Raw genomic sequence first — 20,845 nt, forward strand, 5'->3', positions numbered from 1 at the left:
TTCAAGATATGTACATGTAATCATATATAAACATGTGAAAGGGAATATTTACAGTCAAATTGAAAAAATACGCATCGTAAAAAAAATCTCTGAAGTTTATAAAATGCTAACAATTTTACTAAGAAGCACTGAAAGCGCACTCGACAACTCCCCCCCCCCCCTCTCAAAAAAAAAATAAAAAATAAAAAAATAAAATAAAAAGAAATAAATATAAATAAAAAATAAATAAACTCGTCCAAGTTTACTTTTTTATTTCAATAAGGGAGAATAAATCAATAAAATACGCCCAAAATGCCCCCTTTGGACTCCACACACTTTAACCATCCCATCTGCGTTCATACTCTGATAACGACATCAATCACGTAGTTAATTTATTAAATGAAATACATTTCAATTATTTCAAATTCAATTTCGATTATGGTTGTCTATTTCGATTAGATTTTTTTATGAAATTTGTCAGACTATCCAACACAATGTTTAACCATACATGACCTTGTATAAACCATACATGACCTTGTATAATTGAAGACAAGCATACAGAGAGATTAATGTTGTGCAACCATGTCAACTACCATTACTTCAGCCACGGGCGCTGTTTGGACGCCCGGCCGGCCATATGGGTGGACGGGCTGAATGCTGACCGCGTTCTGGAAGCCGGCCGCGTGGAGCTGTTCTATCTGCCCGATGAGCTCCCGTTGTTGCCTGTACAGCTCTTCTAGCCTCTCTGGGTCGGTTTCTTCTCTCAGTTGGTCGAGGATGTCATTAAGTAACTCGTGTTGCTCCCTTTGTAATTCATGGGCGCCCTGAGCCATGACTTTGTCGTTTGTCGGCGGCGGCGCGCTGGGGGCTGATTGAAAAGCGTCCGATGTATCAGTATTCTCTGCTTGTTTCAGGGCTAGTTCCTGTTGATGGCACTCAATTAATTTATTCTGGTATCTCTGAAGGGTTTGTATGTCTTCTTGGTTTCGTTGGGTAGGTGTTTTAGGTTGAATTCCTGTAAAAAATACATTAAAACAGCTAATGAACAAGGTCGGGAATCAAATTACTTCAACGAATGGGGTGACGAACTTGAAGAACAAAATGAAACTTGAGCTGGGATTCAACGTTGAGTGATTTAAGTCTAAAGTTAAAGTTTGTTTCATTTCAAATATCTATTGACCGGTATATCAGTGTGTGTATACCACGTGATAAATGACGTCATATATGCTACGTCGGAAGGCAACATTTTGCTTAAAATGAAGACTTAAATCAAAGATAACTTTTCTTTTACTACACCATTTTAAATAAAATAAAGGGCAGTCCATGCCGCTTACAGAGCCCCGCCTTCGTTTTATTACCGAAGTTTGATAAGGTAAATAGTTTAATCAAACACTTCGACAAACCTGTTTCCAAAATAATGTTTTGACATTGCTCCGTCAGACGGCCGTATTGTGAAAAGGTTTGTCGAAGTGTTTGAAGAAACTAAACTCTCAATCAAACTCTGGTAAAAGAACGAAGGCGGACCTCCTTAAGAGGCGTAGATTGCGCTATGTTTCATCACAAATGGTGAAGAAATAGTGAAGTTATTCTTGTTTTAAGTCTTCATTCGAAGCAAAATATTGCCTTCCAACGTAGCATTTATGACGTAAATTATCACGTGGTATACACACACTGTATATGTTTGTACCAAAACAACAGCTGAGAAAGAATCCAGGCCCTCCGGATGATCCAGACCTCCCTGTGTAGCGCGCCCTATGTTGGCGGCGACGTTGTCCCAACCCCGTCACGCGCCATCTGTTCAAAATAGGTCAAATACAATTAATTATTTGGTCTAACTCATGAATTAACATATATTTTTTCTTGCATAACGGACATGCGTTTCCGAGTTTGTACCGGGCTTCGAAATTTCTGTCTTGCCCCTCCTGGGTATGACAACTGACGTGCATCTACGTGCCATTTCAGAATAAAAGAAAATGGATATTGATACTAAATTAACAATAATACAAAATTAGATAAAAACCTCAAAACGGCGACGTCAATCGGGAATTATTTGACGTTCACTCTAAATTACTGCGCGTCATTATGTCGGCGTCAATGAACAACTATGTACGCACAATTTGGTGGAATATCTTTAAAAAAACACATTCACTGTCAACATTGCATATACATTTAAATTTTCAGTATGCAAGAAAAATTATTGCTACATGTATGTGGGGCGGATAAAAAAACGACGCTCGGGCACGCTGCGTGGTCGGTTACTCGGCAAGAATCCTTACCGGCTTTCGCACGTGCCCTCAGGTCGTTTTGTTTTCCTCCGCCCCGCAAACATATATACTTATATTCCATAGTCTAGTTGTAAAATAAATAGGAGTATATGTTTCTTACGCGTCCATAAAATTTAGTGTAAGTTGTGCATTTTGGAAAGAGATAACAGACATGAATTATAAATGTTAAAACATATTGGTTACAAAACTATATATATGCAGAAAATGCCGATTCAAATATCATAAAACATTTCGTCGGATCAATAGCTTTTAATTCATTTTTTTTATGTTCCTTAAATTAACTACATAGGTTTAAATATCCGTAACATGCACATGTACAAACTTTTTAGGTCCAAACAGTCCATTCCGTTTGCGAAACACGGCAACTTGCTGACGGCCAAAAGCCAACTCTTGCCTTCGGCGGCGATCCTGTTGGCGGCGGTGATCCTGTTGCATCTTCTTGAAGCGGTCCTGGGCCTGCTTGTGAAAATTTTGGTGTTTCTGATGAGCCGCCACATGGATCTTGTTGTGCCCTCCACTCGCCCGGTGCATGTGACCTCCCCCCGCCCGGTGCATGTGACCTCCCCCCGTCGACCGCTTCCCCACGCCGCGCATGCCGCCTCCTCCTTCGCCACCACCCATTGGCCTTCAGCTGTAAGAAACGGTATGTTGAATATGTGTATGCTATCAAACACGTTTCCGTTGACACGTACATCTCCCTTCAGCTGCACCTTAAAATAGTTCGGAAGTACATTATTCTCAATTAATTGAAATATCGGGAGTTCATGTTAGAGCAATAGCAAAAAGTACGTGTATCGCGAAATGGGGCTATTTACAATAAAAATGCACTTCTTCGCGGTTGCAATTGAGAGTATGCATCTCTATAAAGTGTGTTTTTGGAAAAATCCGACCCGATAGCACGTGATTAAGCCGGTAACGAGGCTTGCCGAATAACCGGCCACACAACGTGCTTCAGGGACGGAATTTTCGATCCGGACCGGAAAAAAAAAACATTCATGTTTTTTGCATACCTAAAATATCAATTGCAAAACGCATTATTCTACATTTCACCCAAAATCGCGTGCGACGTTGTTAACTGATGGTAATGTGTACAAGGTATCAGAGTCATATCTATAAGTGTTTAAGTATTTCCCAATAAACATATGACATAACACTGTAAGACGAGGTGGCCAAGGGTCAAGAAATTACGCCAGGAAGTACTGCTCATCGTGGTGATAATGTTCACCAAGTGTCAGAGTTTCATCTCTAAAACTGTTCACCAAATATCAGAGTTTCATCTCTATAACTGTTCACCGAGTGTCAGAGTTTCATCTCTAAAATTGTTCACCAAGTATCAGAGTTTCACCTCTAAAACTGTAGGAAAAGTTCGATCCAAAAACTGCAATATAGCCACACGTGTAAAACTATATTCAAGGGCAGGTAACTCAAAGACGAGATAACCGTGGCAACATACAACACGGAATACCACACATTACGAAGCGGATCAATCGGAACTCCTCGTCCATTCTCCATCGAATACAACCTCGGATTAATGCCGGTACATCAGTAAAAGTAGTTCGTAAAATTAATAATAATAGTAAAAATAAATTGTAGTGGTTTGACGTTAAATTGGTATTACTACAAGAGTAAAGTCTAAAAAAAATGCCTGAATTTGTATTTACGTCATGTTGTTTACCAAATTCCCTGTATATGTTATAACTTGATGTTGTAACGATATTTTACCGTGACAATCAAAAAAGTGAAAGTGTGAAGTGGTTACTAAGTTAACGTTTTGCATGCCAAAACCGACAACACAATTTTAAGCTTACACAAATATACATCAATACCTTTTTTTCTTCGATAAACATTTTACAAATGTACATACAAGTTTGTATATTAAACATTAAGTCATCATGAAAAAAATGGTGAAAACAAACAGTTACGCCAATGAGAAACATAAAAAGCACTAGCGGCTCCAGCCTCCCAATCCCGCCCCCCACCACCACAACCCCGCCCCCTCCCCCCTCCCACTAAATCGTCTTAGTTAACTTTTTTATGTCAATATCGGATAAAATACGCTCTAAATGCACCATTTTGGATTAGACTAAAAAAAATAGCCCCTGATAATTATTGTTTTTCTTCTTATTTTTAGCCTTTTGGCTTTGACATTACAGAATATAAATTTTTAGATCTACTAAATAAACATTACTCACCTATTTTCTTTTTTATTAATATCAAAGAATATGCATTGAACTAAGACATTTAAAGTGACATTAAAATGCTATTGATAAGATTTAAAAACAAAACAACAGACACTATCCTGAAACTCCAAAACTACTTTTCCTTAATTTTACCAACTAACATCGTTCACCTCTCCAGTAGTTTTATTAAATTTAAGTTCATTACAAAACATAAATATCTAATATCTGGTTATATATGTCAATAGTTACTTCTGTTCAATAATGATTTATTTTTCATTTTGTTTGCTTTTCTTGTAAGGAATATAAAGCCATTCTAGGACAAATGCTTGAGACAGTATTGATGTCAAACATTATTGAAGAAGCTGTAATTATTCAATATTTATTCTTATTTCTAATTTCGTTGCATTGCACACATTTGTAAACAGGTGTGAAGGTTTGTATATTATTGTTCAACATTTGGGTAAAACTCATATTCAAACGAGTCTGTAGCTACATGATGGCTGTGTGTATTCTTACACATTCTAATGAATTTCATCAAAACATTTATCATAACAGTTTGTGAAACTGTGCGATAGCAGGAAAGGTGTTTGCTTGCGTTTATATTCACAAAACGTTATCCCATACATACAGTCGATACCCGTTATGTCGAAGTCTTCGGATCTCGGGAAATACTTTGAGGTAACATTCGACAACACCGAAATAAGCAAAATGTAGTTCCAAACCCAACACATCTCAAGTCCGAATTCTGTTCTCGCTGATATTTACGTCGTAAAACAGAAGTTGTATTTTTGTAAATAAAATGTAATTCCTGTGTTTCAATCTTATTACATTAACGTTTATTGACAACACTAATACAACTATAAAACAACCACATACATGTTATACTAAGCAGTGATACAGCGCATTAAACGGCAATAACACTTTGTGTATGTAATAAACAACAATAGCAATTTACTTATTGCTCAAATTATCAAATATATTATGTAGAATAATCCATCTACATATTCCTAACATGCCTTTCTAAAGCAATCTAAATATTCAGCAATAATGGCCAATAACAATTGCATTAAACACAATAATTTCTAACTTAAAGTGTTCAAATAACTCCACTACAGTTGTAATGACATGAATGGTACAAGTTATACAACTAATTTCCATGGCAACGCAATCTCAGAATGGAACAATAAGAGAGAAAATTAACGTCATACAAATACAACAATGCTAAAATCCACCAGCCTAAGCTTATCGGTCATCGGATTCTGTGTTTCGCATGGATGCAATCTAGATCTCATACATTGTTGCGTTAATATCTTACGTTTTAATAGCCGAAGTACAAAAACATGATTTCATTCTGTATAACAGTATTCATTTAAAACTAAAGGTATGCGGTGCACAATTATGTGGATTGTATATGCCTTATGCCCCATATGATTACGGTATCATTTGAAAGGGGCTTATTTTCATTTATGAATTGTCCAAGGTCAAGGTACTAAGTCACAGTAAGTATATCGTAAAATGAAAAATAAGAGTCAATAGCATGTGTATTGCAACATTTCCCTAAATACATGGGTGGACCAATCCGCCATGAGTACAAAATAATTTGAAAAGGATTTACCGAAAATACTGATACAAAAAATGTTTTAGGGTACGAAAGATTAAAAATGAACCAACAAACATCTGAGGCCAGTTAAAAAAAAAGATTAAAATTACAGACTGCAGTAACTTTATAAACGACGTATTTTAATTTTGATATTTCAGATTAGTAAGCAGCATGCAACACTGTCTAAAATGGTACCAACATTATATGGGGTCAGCATTGCGGCAAATGGCATGATTAATCGATAAGCTTATTTTTACATAGATTATCTTAAACGGTTGATAACAGGCTATTGTGTCATTCGTAAAAAGATCCATGTATATATGAAACAACCAATTACAAATGAACAGTTATGCAGGTCACTGGATATAATTAACAACAGTGTAAACACTACCGACATGTCACTGTATATGCTTAATATCAGTGTAACCAATACCGACAACAGTGTAACCAATAGCGACATGTCACTGTATAAGCTTAATATCAGTGCAACCAATACCGACAACAGTGTAACCAATAGCGACATGTCACTGTATAAGCTTAATATCAGTGTAACCAATACCGACAACCGTGTAACCAATAGCGACATGTCACTGTATATGCTTAATATCAGTGCAACCAATACCGACAACAGTGTAACCAATAGCGACATGTCACTGTATATGCTTAATATCAGTGCAACCAATACCGACAACAGTGTAACCAATAGCGACATGTCACTGTATATGCTTAATATCAGTGCAACCAATACCGACAACAGTGTAACCAATAGCGACATGTCACTGTATATGCTTAATATCAGTGCAACCAATACCGACAACAGTGTAAGCAATACCGACATGTCACTGTATAAGATTAATATCAGTTCAACCAATACCGACAACAGTGTAAGCAATGCCGACATGTCACTGTATATGCTTAATATCAGTTCAACCAATACCGACAACAGTGTAAGCAATACCGATATGTCACTGTATATGCTTAATATCAGTTCGACCAATACCGACAACAGTGTAAGCAATACCGACATGTCACTGTATATGCTTAATATTAGTGTAACCAATTTAAATACAACACTGTTCTAGTTTAACAATAGTGTGAAATAGTGTGACAAGTCACTGCACATTCAGTCAAACACTGTAAGGAAATAATTTTAATTGATCATCCTATCAATAACACTGAAAATAAGCGAAAAGATTTGTTTTAAATGAGGAAATACACGCATATATTTACTATTACGATAGAATTACGTCTTTCATCCATATTTACTTAGTTAGTCCATCCACACGAACGCAATATTTTAAGTCAGTTTTAAAGTTGTAAAACATGTTAACATAACATTACTGCTAAAACTATGTCACTTCTTACAATTTCGATAAATATGTTTATAAAACCAATGAAACGAACAATATCTACCTCACATAATCGATTCACAGGAAGTTGATTCAAGAACATCCATTGTCAATGCTTTTAAAATCTGTGCCTCTTGGTCGTATTAGAACTAACCAAGTAACTACATTCTTGTAAGGGGAGGCAGTATTGGTCGGGGATTGAAAAACCTTTTTCATATCATTTATTACTAGTCGACCGTAGCGATTCAAAAATAGTGACTTGATAGCATTTATCCCCCTTTGTTAAACAGTAACAATGTCTATTCATCAGATCACTCGTTTAGCGACAACTTTAGTGATAAAATTTCGTAAACACATTACACGTCAGAGTAAAACCTGTAAATCTGTAGCAGCAGTTCACCCCAGAAAATACAATTTTACGTCAAGTATATTTTTAAAGGACATAACACATTGGTCATGATGACAATGCCCAGCACTAATCACTACAACAATAATGAGTATAAAGTCGGAATGATGACGATTAATCTGTGGAAGTAGTTATGAGTTGCCGAGTACGATCCACAGTTGTTGGCCTAACCTCGTATATAACATCAAACCCCTCTGTGTACTATGTGTAGCGGAGTTCCATCCGTAGTTGTTGGCTTTACCTCGTATGTAGCCTCAAACCCCTATTTGCTCTATAAGTTGCGGAGGTCCATCCACAGTTGTTGGCCTAACCTCGTATGTAACATCAAACCCCTATGTGCTCTATAAGTTGCGGAGGTCCATCCACAGTGGTTGGCCTTACCTCGTGTGTAACATCAAACCCCTATGTGCACTATAAGTTGTGGAGTTCCATCCACGTCTGTTGGCCTTACCTCGTATGTAGCCCCAAACCTCTCTGTGTACTATGAGTAGCGGAGTTCCATCCACAGTTGTTGGCCTTACCTCGCGTGTAGCCTCAAACCCCTATGTGCACTATGAGTTGCTGAGTTCCATCCACAGTTGTTGGCTTTACCTCGTGTGTAGCCCCAAACCCCTATATGCACTATGAGTAGCGGAGCTCCATCCACAGTTGTTGGCTTTACCTCGTATGTAGCCTCAAACCCCTATGTGCTCTATGAGTTGCTGAGTTCCATCCACAGTTGTTGGCCTTACCTCGTGTGTAACATCAAACCCCTTTGTGCACTATGAGTCGCCGAGTACGATCCACAGTGGTTGGCCTTACCTCGTGTGTAGCCTCAAACCCCTTTGTGCACTATGAGTAGCGGAGTTCCATCCACAGTTGTTGGGTTTACCTCGTATGTAGCCTCAAACCCCTATGTGCTGTATGAGTTGCGGAGTTCCATCCACAGTTGTTGGCCTTGCCTCGTATGTAGCCTCAAACCCCTATGTGCACTATGAGTTGTGGAGTTCGATACACGGTTGTTGGCCTTACCTCTTATGTAGCCCCAAACCCCTATGTGCACTATGAGTTGCGGAGTTCGATACACAGTGGTTGGCCTTACCTCTTATGTAGCCCCAAACCCCTATGTGCACTATGAATTGCGGAGTTCGATACACAGTGGTTGGCCTTACCTCGTATGTAGCCCCAAACCCCTATGTGCACTATGAGTTGCGAAGTTCGATACACGGTTGTTGGACTTACCTCGTATGTAACATCAAACCCATATGTGCACCATAAGTCTCCGAGTACGATATACGGTTGTTGGCCTTACCTCGTGTGCAGCCTCAAACCCATATGTGCTCTATAAGTCTCCGAGAACGATATACGGTTGTTGGCCTTACCTCGTGTGCAGCCTCAAACCCATATGTGCTCTATGAGTCGCCGAGTACGATATACGGTTGTTGGCCTTACCTCGTGTGTAACATCAAACCCCTATGTGCACTATAAGTTGCGGAGTTCCACACACAGTCGATGGCCCTTAGTCCTGAGAACGTTCATCTTTGATCAATGAGCTTTAAATACTGCAAAGGATAGAAATAACTCGGGTTTTCTTGGCCATATAAAAAATAAAGGGAGTCACCAGACGTTGAATAAATACTTTTGTACAGTCTTCTAGGCTTTTGTATGTGTCTGTGAAAGATGCAGGTAATGTTCTTCGGATTGTTTCCCTTTACCAGGGGCGTAGCTTGACAAAAATATATGTGTAGGCCACGTTTAAGGGGGCCCGGGGGCATGCTTCCCACCTCCGGAAATTTTGCTTAGCTAGGTGATTGTAGGTGCGTTTTGGCGTATATTTCGTTGTTATAAAACATTAAAGAGAGCAACAATATCATTATGTTTTACCTTAATTTAATTTTGTACGTATTTTAGCTAAAGAAGACAGGCCATAGAAGTAAAACATTGAACATTTTATTAATTAAATTTCACTCAATATTAATGCATTTTGTTGCCAAAATCTAAGTTAATCATATGTGTATTTGCACAAACAATGTCACATATATATACAGCACAGTTGACTTTCCGGGATCACTAAAAAACCTCTAGCTTCCGGCATTTTCGCGACGCAAACACATTGATTAAGCGGTCAACATCTATGATCATGCTCTTGTGGCTGTGGATTAGGGCCAAGGATGACAACCTGTCGTTTTTCATTGTCGTTCGCAGGAAGTTTTTTATTCGTTTCATTCCACTAAACGACCTTTCACAAGAGGCTGATGTAGGTGGCATGGTAAGAAGAACCTCGAATATTGTAAATATGCTTGGATACAGGTCCTTGTTGGTCTGCTTCGTGGTCTCTTGTAGTCTAGATAAACTTGTGTCTGCGATGCTCCATCTCACATTCCATTCTGTTTTAAATGTGTCAAATGTTTCGTGGCGATCAGGGGCCTTAGCAGCATAAATTGATGGCAGCATTTCGTCCTGCAGAATTTACATAAATGTTGTGCACTGTATCTGTCTTTGAAGACATTGTACAAGGTTATTCTGAAGTAGTCAGATGGTGTTTGCACCTCAGGATTTGCTGTTTTGCTGTCGACCAACTCTTCTTGGCATTGATGGTTGAATGACCGTTGCTTTCATGTACAGTCCATTCTACACATCAGGATCAGCCCTCCAGTCATTGCACAATTTGACAATGACGTTTGTTTCTTCAACAGCGTGTAGTAGATCATTGCCTTCCTTCTGAAGAAGATTTGTCTGGTTTACGGTAGTACCCAATGTGTTGCGCCACTACAAGTGAGATAACGAATTCAAAGCGCAGTACAGCGGACAAGTACTGGCCTTCTCGTCTCTGTCTTCATTAATAGTTGCAAGTGCGTGGACCACTACGGGGAACGCATTTTGGAACGTTTCGAGTGCTTCTGCACGACTGAACCATCGTGTCTCACATAACGAACGAAGCTTAGTGTGCCGGTTCATTTCCTCTTTCGTTGAGACTTCTCTAAAAAGCTCGTCCTGGAACGCTGCTAGACGATTTGCTGAAAAATTGAACAAGAATCCAATGTCCTGAACTGTGTCCATCATAGTTCGGACACTCGGGTGGAAACTGGAACTGGAGGCATGATTGCCAAGTTCCTTCTAGCAGTTGTTGTTTGGTATCTTCATCTATTGAAGTCAAAGTGAGACTATCGAAACCAGGATACTATGGTCGGCAATATTGCCGCCAGACCGTTTACAATTTCAAATAATAAAGCGTCCGCAAACTTTTACCAAGCCGATTTGAAATGTTTAATATACGGCGTAAACGCGCAGACTACTGATATGCAATTTCCGATTGATTATATACGAAACATTAATCTCACGAGAAAATGTATTTTGGAGCAAAGGAAAACGAATTATTTGAAATACCAGGTTTCCTATATTAAAGCACATTTGTCGGAATTTCATATTTTAGCCCTTCACCCTCCTATGCCTTCAGTTTTTATTGCAGATTTGGCATTTTTATTTTTTCGGTTTTTCTGAAAAATGTGTAGACCGCGGCCTACACGGCCTATAGGAAGCTACGCCCCTGTTTACAGCCTTACCAAACAGTCTCTCAACTGTCAATTCATCAACGAAGTAAGACTTAAGAAATTTATAAAAACAGAATACAAATATTCAGGACTTCTTACCAAGCCTGGCCAGATGGATTATATTCAATCCGATTTATCACTCGCGAGTAAACGATGGAATTTAAAAGTGGCAATGCATGTGTATGTAGTTTTGTTACAAATTGACTTTATCTAAACTATTTAAACATGAACATCTCACAAGGTATTATGTGCTTAAGCTGTTTGTGTTGATAAGTTGACAGCAAACACTTCGGACACGGGAGATTATTCGTACGGATTGTCTTTTATGACATAAAGGAGTCGGAACATACGAAATCGATTTCGAAAATTGTCAATTTCAATAACATTCATACACGATTCATCCCTTTTTACGCCTTTATGAATAACAGTATTGCTTATATAGATCCTTTCTTCATATTAGAGATTATAAGGGGCTCAACATCCAAGTCGTAAGCGAAAAACTGCTGTCTCCATTACATTTCGTTCACCTCCGTCGCCAAACTTCCAAAATGTTACGGAGTTTCTTATTACCGAATTCGACTCCAGGCAGTTGCGAATGGTAAACACTTTAAATGATTTCACTGATTTCACTGAATAATGACCATTCGACTTCGACTTCCGACACAACACTCTGTACGGACATGTGTGGGTCATACCTCAAGACTGAGGGATTTACAAAAAATGCGTGGTTCCACGTGGACATCTCATGTAACCAGCTCACATAATTGACGCCGTTGTTAATTCCATTTGTTATCATTTGAAGTATAAATCCAGTAGCAAATGCAGTTTTTGCCACATTTATCGCATAATACTGTTCGTTATTTTCTTGTCAATGACCAATTACTATCACAGCCTTCATTCGGATTGTAGTTTAAAACAAGAAAAACCACAAGTAAAATCAATTAAAAAAAAGCCTCCACGCTTTGGCTCAACGTCCATGGCTTTTGGTCCCAGCTCAACTTAGGAATGAAGTATAAACATGCTTATTCCGGTAAGCAGGCGGTCTTGTTCATTCCCGACAAAATAAAAGCACTCGATAATACTGGTTTTGTCTTAAATGGTTCTGAAGTGAACGTTGGTTGAAAATTGATGAACATATTCTACTTTCGATTGTAAACAGTGTTTGATGGGAGAATCATTCTTATTACTCAATAAACAGTATGTTTACAAAATGACCGAAATATGTGTGATATAAAACATATTTATATAAAACTGCATTCACGGATTTCTCAAAAAAGCCCTCATAATCGTGATATCAGGTTAAATAATGAATCATACTAATGATGTCCGTCTTTTGCTTCGAGTTCGGAGGTGTCATTTGCTCTTTTTATATACAGCTCCTAAAAGAGCTGGAGCCACTGTTTAGCATCCATGTAATATTGATGGCTCCAATAGGGATTTATCGATATTGTTAATATAGATTGAACATGAAATTATTAAACGATTGTTACAGTATTACTTATTAATATATTGCTCTTACATGAAACAGAATGACTACGTTTTAGAGGTATTTACACGCTTGTACTCTTACATGGAAGAGAATGACCACGTTTTAGAGGTATTTACACGCTTGTACTCTTACATGGAACAGAATGACTACGTTTTAGAGGTATTTACACGCTTGTACTCTTACATGGAACAGAATGACTACGTTTTAGAGGTATTTACACGCTTGTACTCTTACATGGAACAGAATGACTATGTTTTAGAGGTATTTACACGCTTATACTCTTACATGGAACAGAATGACCACGTTTTGTACTCTTACATGGAACAGAATGACTACGTTTTAGAGGTATTTACACGCTTGAACTCTTACATGGAACAGCATAACTATGTTTTAGAGGTATTTACACGCTTGTACTCTTACATGGAACAGAATGACCACGTTTTAGAGGTATTTACACGCTTGTACTCTTACATGGAACAGAATGACCACGTTTTAGAGGTATTTACACGCTTGTACTCTTACATGGAACAGAATGACCACGTTTTAGAGGTATTTACACGCTTGTACTCTTACATGGAACAGAATGACCACGTTTTGTACTCTTACATGGAACAGAATGACTACGTTTTAGAGGTATTTACACGCTTGTACTCTTACATGGAACAGAATGACTACGTTTTAGAGGTATTTACACGCTTGTACTCTTACATGGAACAGAATGACTACGTTTTAGAGGTATTTACACGCTTGTACTCTTACATGGAACAGAATGACCACGTTTTGTACTCTTACATGGAACAGAATGACTATGTTTTAGTGGTATTTACACGCTTGTACTCTTACATGGAACAGAATGACTACGTTTTAGAGGTATTTACACGCTTGTACTCTTACATGGAACAGAATGACTACGTTTTAGAGGTATTTACACGCTTGTACTCTTACATGGAACAGAATGACCACGTTTTGTACTCTTACATGGAACAGAATGACTATGTTTTAGAGGTATTTACACGCTTGTACTCTTACATGGAACAGAATGACTACGTTTTAGAGGTATTTACACGCTTGTACTCTTACATGGAACAGAAAAACTACGTTTCAGAGGTATTTACACGCTTGTACTCTTACATTGAACAGAATGACCACGTTTTGTACTCTTACATGGAACAGAATGACTACGTTTTAGAGGTATTTACACGCTTGTACTCTTACATGGAACAGAATGACTACGTTTTAGAGGTATTTACACGCTTGTACTCTTACATGGAACAGAACGACCACGTTTTGTACTCTTACATGGAACAGAATGACTATGTTTTAGAGGTATTTACACGCTTGTACTCTTACATGGAACCGAATGACTACGTTTTAGAGGTATTTACACGCTTGTACTCTTACATGGAACAGAATAACTACGTTTTAGAGGTATTTACACGCTTGTACTCTTACATGGAACAGAATGACCACGTTTTAGAGGTATTTACACGCTTGTACTCTTACATGGAACAGAATGACTACGTTTTAGAGGTATTTACACGCTTGTACTCTTACATGGAACAGAATGACTACGTTTTAGAGGTATTTACACGCTTGTACTCTTACATGGAACAGAATGACTACGTTTTAGAGGTATTTACACGCTTGTACTCTTACATGGAACAGAATGACTACGTTTTAGAGGTATTTACACGCTTGTACTCTTACATGGAACAGAATGACTACGTTTTAGAGGTATTTACACGCTTGTACTCTTACATGGAACAGAATGACTACGTTTTAGAGGTATTTACACGCTCGTACTCTTACATGGAACAGAATGACTACGTTTTAGAGGTATTTACACGCTTGTTTAAATTAGTTAATAACTGTAAATTAGTATGGCATGATATAATTTGAATCGGTTAATAATACTATTTAAATATATATTTGGCCCCATATATTTTCGGGATGGAATAGACACAACTAAAATCATCTATAAAGCTATGAAGTAAATATCACTTTACTTATAGTCTTTTAACAAAACAGTATAGTAAGAAAAATGTTAAAGTTACTAAAAGTATCATGCTTTATGGCTTGATTTTTATTCTATAAATGTACTGGCAGTTAATATTGGCTATATATGCTTTCACCTGTAAATACTGAATATTATATTTGTTCACATGGGTCATGGCGGCCCATCTGGATGTTATGTAAATACAACTTTGAAAATTACCAACTGAAAGTTCATACCTTTGAGTAGAGAATACAAAAAAAATGTACCCATTTAAAAGTGGATGCGTTCGAACTTTGTGTGCGCGGTACTTATATACTCATTGAGATTGTGCGACATTTGCACGTCCGTTTTGAACTGTGTTTCAAAAATGTCGAAAACAGATATCATTATATTATTTTGTTCTATATTCCATCATTTTGAACATTAATTGAGTTTAAACAATAAACGGAGCAATTCAACCGGCTATAAAATTGTTTTATTAACATTCACTTACTAAACTAAATTGAAAGAAAAAAATAATTAAAGGACAACATTGGAAAGAAAAACTGCACAATTTCTATTTTTAGAATAATGACTAAAATATTAATAATCTTTATATTTTCTATGTTTTTGTATAAAAATGAATGATAATTGTGGCCTAATAGAATACACGTAACGTAACGTAACAGATTGCTCTTACCACTACACTTTTCCCTTGATAACAAATAAGCTAGAGTTTCGAATAATATTAAAGAATGGTGTTTGCCTTAAATACCGTGAAAAAAGCTGCTTCCCTAAATAATGGACGTTGTTGCACTATGCCTAGATTTCAGGCGGAAAATAATATATCGCTTTATATCGTTTTATCACATTTAGTATAATGCAGCCTCTGGGACTCCCCCTGCGTACTGGAACCCGGCCGTTTCGGGATGTTGGGCCACCGGGAATTCCCCCGTGTACTGGAACCTGGCCGCTGCGGGCTGTTGGGCTGCCGGGACTCCCCCTGCGTACTGCCGCTGCTGCTACTCCTGTTGCTGCTATTGTCGTTGTTGATAGTGGTGATGCTTCTTCTTTGATGCTGTTGCTGCTGCAGATGATGATAATAATGATGACGGTGATGTTGATGATAATAACAATGTTGATGGTGGAGATGAGAATAATGAAGATGAGGATGATGAAAATGAAGTCAACTTATCTAGGTCTTGCAGGGACGTCTCCGACGTGCAGGTTGCTGTTATACGGTGTTTCACACCAACCAAAGTACGAACCATTTCTCAAACAAATTGAGAATGGGATTGCGATAAATGGAGGATATTTTGTCTTTTTATAACATTACTTAAAAGTGACACTCTTAATTCAAATTAATACAGACAACACAATACAACACATTTTTTCGGCCAAAATAACATATGTTTTCATATCATGTGTTTTAAATATTCCAGGCATAATTACTTTAAAGTGACACTCTTATTCAAAATCAGTACATACACATGTATAACAAACATACATTTTGACTGATAAATCTTTAACTACTTACTAAATAATGCATTTATGAAAGATATTAATTACTGATAACAAGATTGTAACCGTATATTTATAGCAGAAAGCGCAAAAATATTAAATGATTGGTAAATTCTAAAAGATTTGCAATGGTGTACTATAGTCTCATAGGGAGAAATACCGTTTTTTATGCTCATATCTTTCAAATTAAACTTGGTATCCTTCATAAGAACCATTGTTTCCCACTTTTATTCATCTTTTTTGGAATATTAAAACAATATTACTAATCGTGTTAAATCTTATTTGGGAGTAGGGAAGTAATTCGGACGATTCGATCGGTTATTTAGAAATTCATTCCGTTTCCATTTGTAGAACGATGTATGGTATGAGGTGAAATGTTTGGATTCTCCGTTTATCAATTCATATTATTGGACTTCTAAAGTAAACATTACACTGATTTAAGTATTATAAAGAAAGTAAAAGTTTAAGCCAACTATGTGCAGTAAATAAAATAAAATTTACTCTTAGATAAGTTGATAAAATTATGAATTTGATATATCAACAAAAACATACGGTATAGGGTTTATAATATAATCGTGTTTAATCTTATTTGGGAGTAAGAATGCATCATTAATTTAAACTTTATTGTATATTAATGATGCATCCCAACAACGCAAGACCACATTCACGCGCAACCTCGTGACAACAACGAGAGTCCACATTCACGCGCAACCTCGTGACAACAACGAGAGACCACATTCACGCGCAACCTCGTGACAACAACACAATACCACATTCACGCGCAACCTTGTGACAACAACACAATACCACATTCACGCGCAACCTCGTGACAACAACGAAACCACACTCATGCGCAACCTCGTGACAACAACGCAATACCACATTCACACGCAACCTCGTGACAACAACGCAATACCACATTCACGCGCAAACTCGTGACAACAACGCAATACCACACTCACGCGCAACCACGTGACAACAACGCAATACCACACTCACGCGCAAACTCGTGGCAACAACGCAATACCACATTCAAGCGCAACCACGTGATATCAACCAAGACCACATTCACGTGCAACCTAGTGGCAACAACGCAATACCACATTCAAGCGCAACCACGTGATATCAACCAAGACCACATTCACGTGCAACCTAGTGGCAACAACGGAATACCACGTTCACGCGCAACCTCGTGACAACAACGCAATACCACATTCACGCGCAACCACGTGACAACAACGCAATACCACACTCACGCGCAAACTCGTGGCAACAACGCAATACCACATTCAAGCGCAACCACGTGATATCAACCAAGACCACATTCACGTGCAACCTAGTGGCAACAACGCAATACCACATTCAAGCGCAACCACGTGATATCAACCAAGACCACATTCACGTGCAACCTAGTGGCAACAACGCAATACCACATTCAAGCGCAACCACGTGATATCAACCAAGACCACATTCACGTGCAACCTAGTGGCAACAACGCAATACCACATTCAAGCGCAACCACGTGATATCAACCAAGACCACATTCACGTGCAACCTAGTGGCAACAACGCAATACCACATTCAAGCGCAACCACGTGATATCAACCAAGACCACATTCACGTGCAACCTAGTGGCAACAACGGAATACCACGTTCACGCGCAACCTCGTGACAACAACGCAATACCACATTCACGCGCAACCTCGTGACAACAACGCAATACCACATTCACGCGCAACCTCGTGATAACAACGCAAGACCACACTCACACGCAACCTCGTGACAACAACGCAATACCACATTCACGCGCAACCTCGTGATAACAACGCAAGACCGCATTCACGCGCAACCTCGTGACAACAACGCAATACCACGTTCACGCGCAACCTCGTGACAACAACGCAATGCCACATTCACACGCAACCTCGTGACAACAACGCAATACCACATTCACGCGCAACCTCGTGACATCAACGCAAGACCACATTCACACGCAACCTCGTGACAACAACGCAATACCACATTCACGCGCAACCTCGTGACAACAACGCAAGACCGCATTCACGCGCAACCTCGTGACAACAACGCAATACCACGTTCACGCGCAACCTCGTGACAACAGCGCAATACCACATTCACACGCAACCTCGTGACAACAACGCAATACCACATTCACGCGCAACCTCGTGACAACAACGCAAGACCGCATTCACGCGCAACCTCGTGACAACAACGCAATACCACGTTCACGCGCAACCTCGTGACAACAACGCAATGCCACATTCACACGCAACCTCGTGACAACAACGCAATACCACATTCACGCGCAACCTCGTGACATCAACGCAAGACCACATTCACACGCAACCTCGTGACAACAATGCAATGCCACATTCACGCGCAACCTAGTGACATCAACGCAAGACCACATTCACATGCAATCTCGTGACAACAACGCAATACCACATTCACGCGCAACCTCGTGACATCAACGCAAGACCACATTCACACGCAACCTCGTGACAACAACGCAATACCACATTCACGCGCAACCTCGTGACAACAACGCAAGACCACATTCACACGCAACCTCGTGACAACAACGCAAGACCGCATTCACGCGCAACCTCGTGACATCAACGCAAGACCACATTCACATGTAACCTCGTGACAACAACACAAGACCACATTCACACGCAACCTCGTGACAACAACGCAAGAAAACACTCAAGCGCAGCCTAGTGACAACAACGACCACATTCACGCGCAATCTCGTGACAACAACGCAATGCCACATTCACGCGCAACCTAGTGACATCAACGCAAGACCACATTCACACGCAACCTCGTGACAACAACGCAATACCACATTCACGCGCAACCTCGTGACAACAACGCAATACCACATTCACACGCAACCTCGTGACAACAACGCAAGACCACACTCATGCGCAACCTCGTGACAACAACGCAATACCACATTCACACGCAACCTCGTGACATCAACGCAATACCACATTCACACGCAACCTCGTGACAACAACGCAATACCACATTCACGCGCAACATTGTGACAACAACGCAATACTACATTCACACGCAACCTCGTGACATCAACGCAAGACCACATTCACACGCAACCTCGTGACAACAACGCAATACCACATTCACACGCAACCTCGTGACAACAACGCAATACCACATTCACGCGCAACCTCGTGACATCAACGCAAGACCACATTCATACGCAACCTCGTGACAACAACGCAAGACCACATTCACACGCTACCTCGTGACATCAACGCAAGACCACATTCACACGCAACCTCGTGACAACAACACAAGACAACACTCAAGCGCAGCCTCGTCAATTACTTGTAAAAATATTCCTATTATTATTGATGAAACGCGTCCCGGGAGTTTAGATGTTCATTACTCAAAGCGTCGGACCGGCCCTTAATTGAGATGGGTGACACTATAATAAAAACTCAGTTTCTTACACTCCACAAAATCAGTATTTGGCGACTCGGGACGTTATGAGTATGGACGAGAACAGAAAAAAAAATACATCCGACCCAACCCCACCCTAGGACTTAAAGGTAGCCGACGACCCCACATTGGAACTATAGGTTGCCACCGACCCAACCCTAGCCATTAAGCTAGCTACCCACTCTCCCCCGGACCAACAAGTATATGCAAACCACATCCTTAGACTTACAGGTAGCCGCCGACCCCACCACGGAATTTTGTGTAGTCACCAAACCTACCCCGGACTTGCAGGTAGCCACCGACCCATCTCGGGCTAACAGGTAGCCACCGACCCTACACCAACCCCTATCCGGTAACAGATAGCCACACTCCTCAGACTTTCAGGTAGTCGTCGCGACCCTAACCTAAACTTACAGCTAGCTATCGACCCTACCCCGGAGTAACAAGTAGCCGCCGATCCTACAACAACCCCTACCCGGAATTACAGGTCGACTACGTAGCTACAGACCCTACCCCGGACTTACAGGTAGCCCCTGACACTACACCGATCTCAACCCAGAGTTATAGTTAGCTGCCAACCCCTCCCTCGGTCTAAAAGGTACCCCTCGACCCCAACTCGGAATTACAGAGCTGCCGACCTTACCTCCGATTCCCGGACTAACTGGTAGCCGCCGACCTAACTCAGGAATTATACAGTTATCCACCGACCCTTCAACGACCCCTAACCTGTCGACCCCACCTCAACCCCTATTCCGAACTAACAGTTAGCTTCCGACCACATTCTTGAACTGACGCGTAGCCGCTATCCCCACTCTAACAGGGACCTTCAGGTAGCCACCGACCATACTCCGAGCCCTACGCGGAATTACAGGTCGACATCGACTCAACTCGGAATTACGGGCCGACATCGAGCCCACCTCGGAATTACAGGTCGCCGGCGATCCTGCCCAAGAACTACAGGAAGCCAATGACCCAACCCCGGACTAACGGGTATCTGCCGACCCCATCCCTGAAATACAGGTAGGCGCCGACTCCACACCGA

The sequence above is a fragment of the Mya arenaria genome, chromosome 1 (assembly GCF_026914265.1).
Source record: "Mya arenaria isolate MELC-2E11 chromosome 1, ASM2691426v1".
NCBI lineage: Eukaryota > Metazoa > Mollusca > Bivalvia > Myida > Myidae > Mya > Mya arenaria.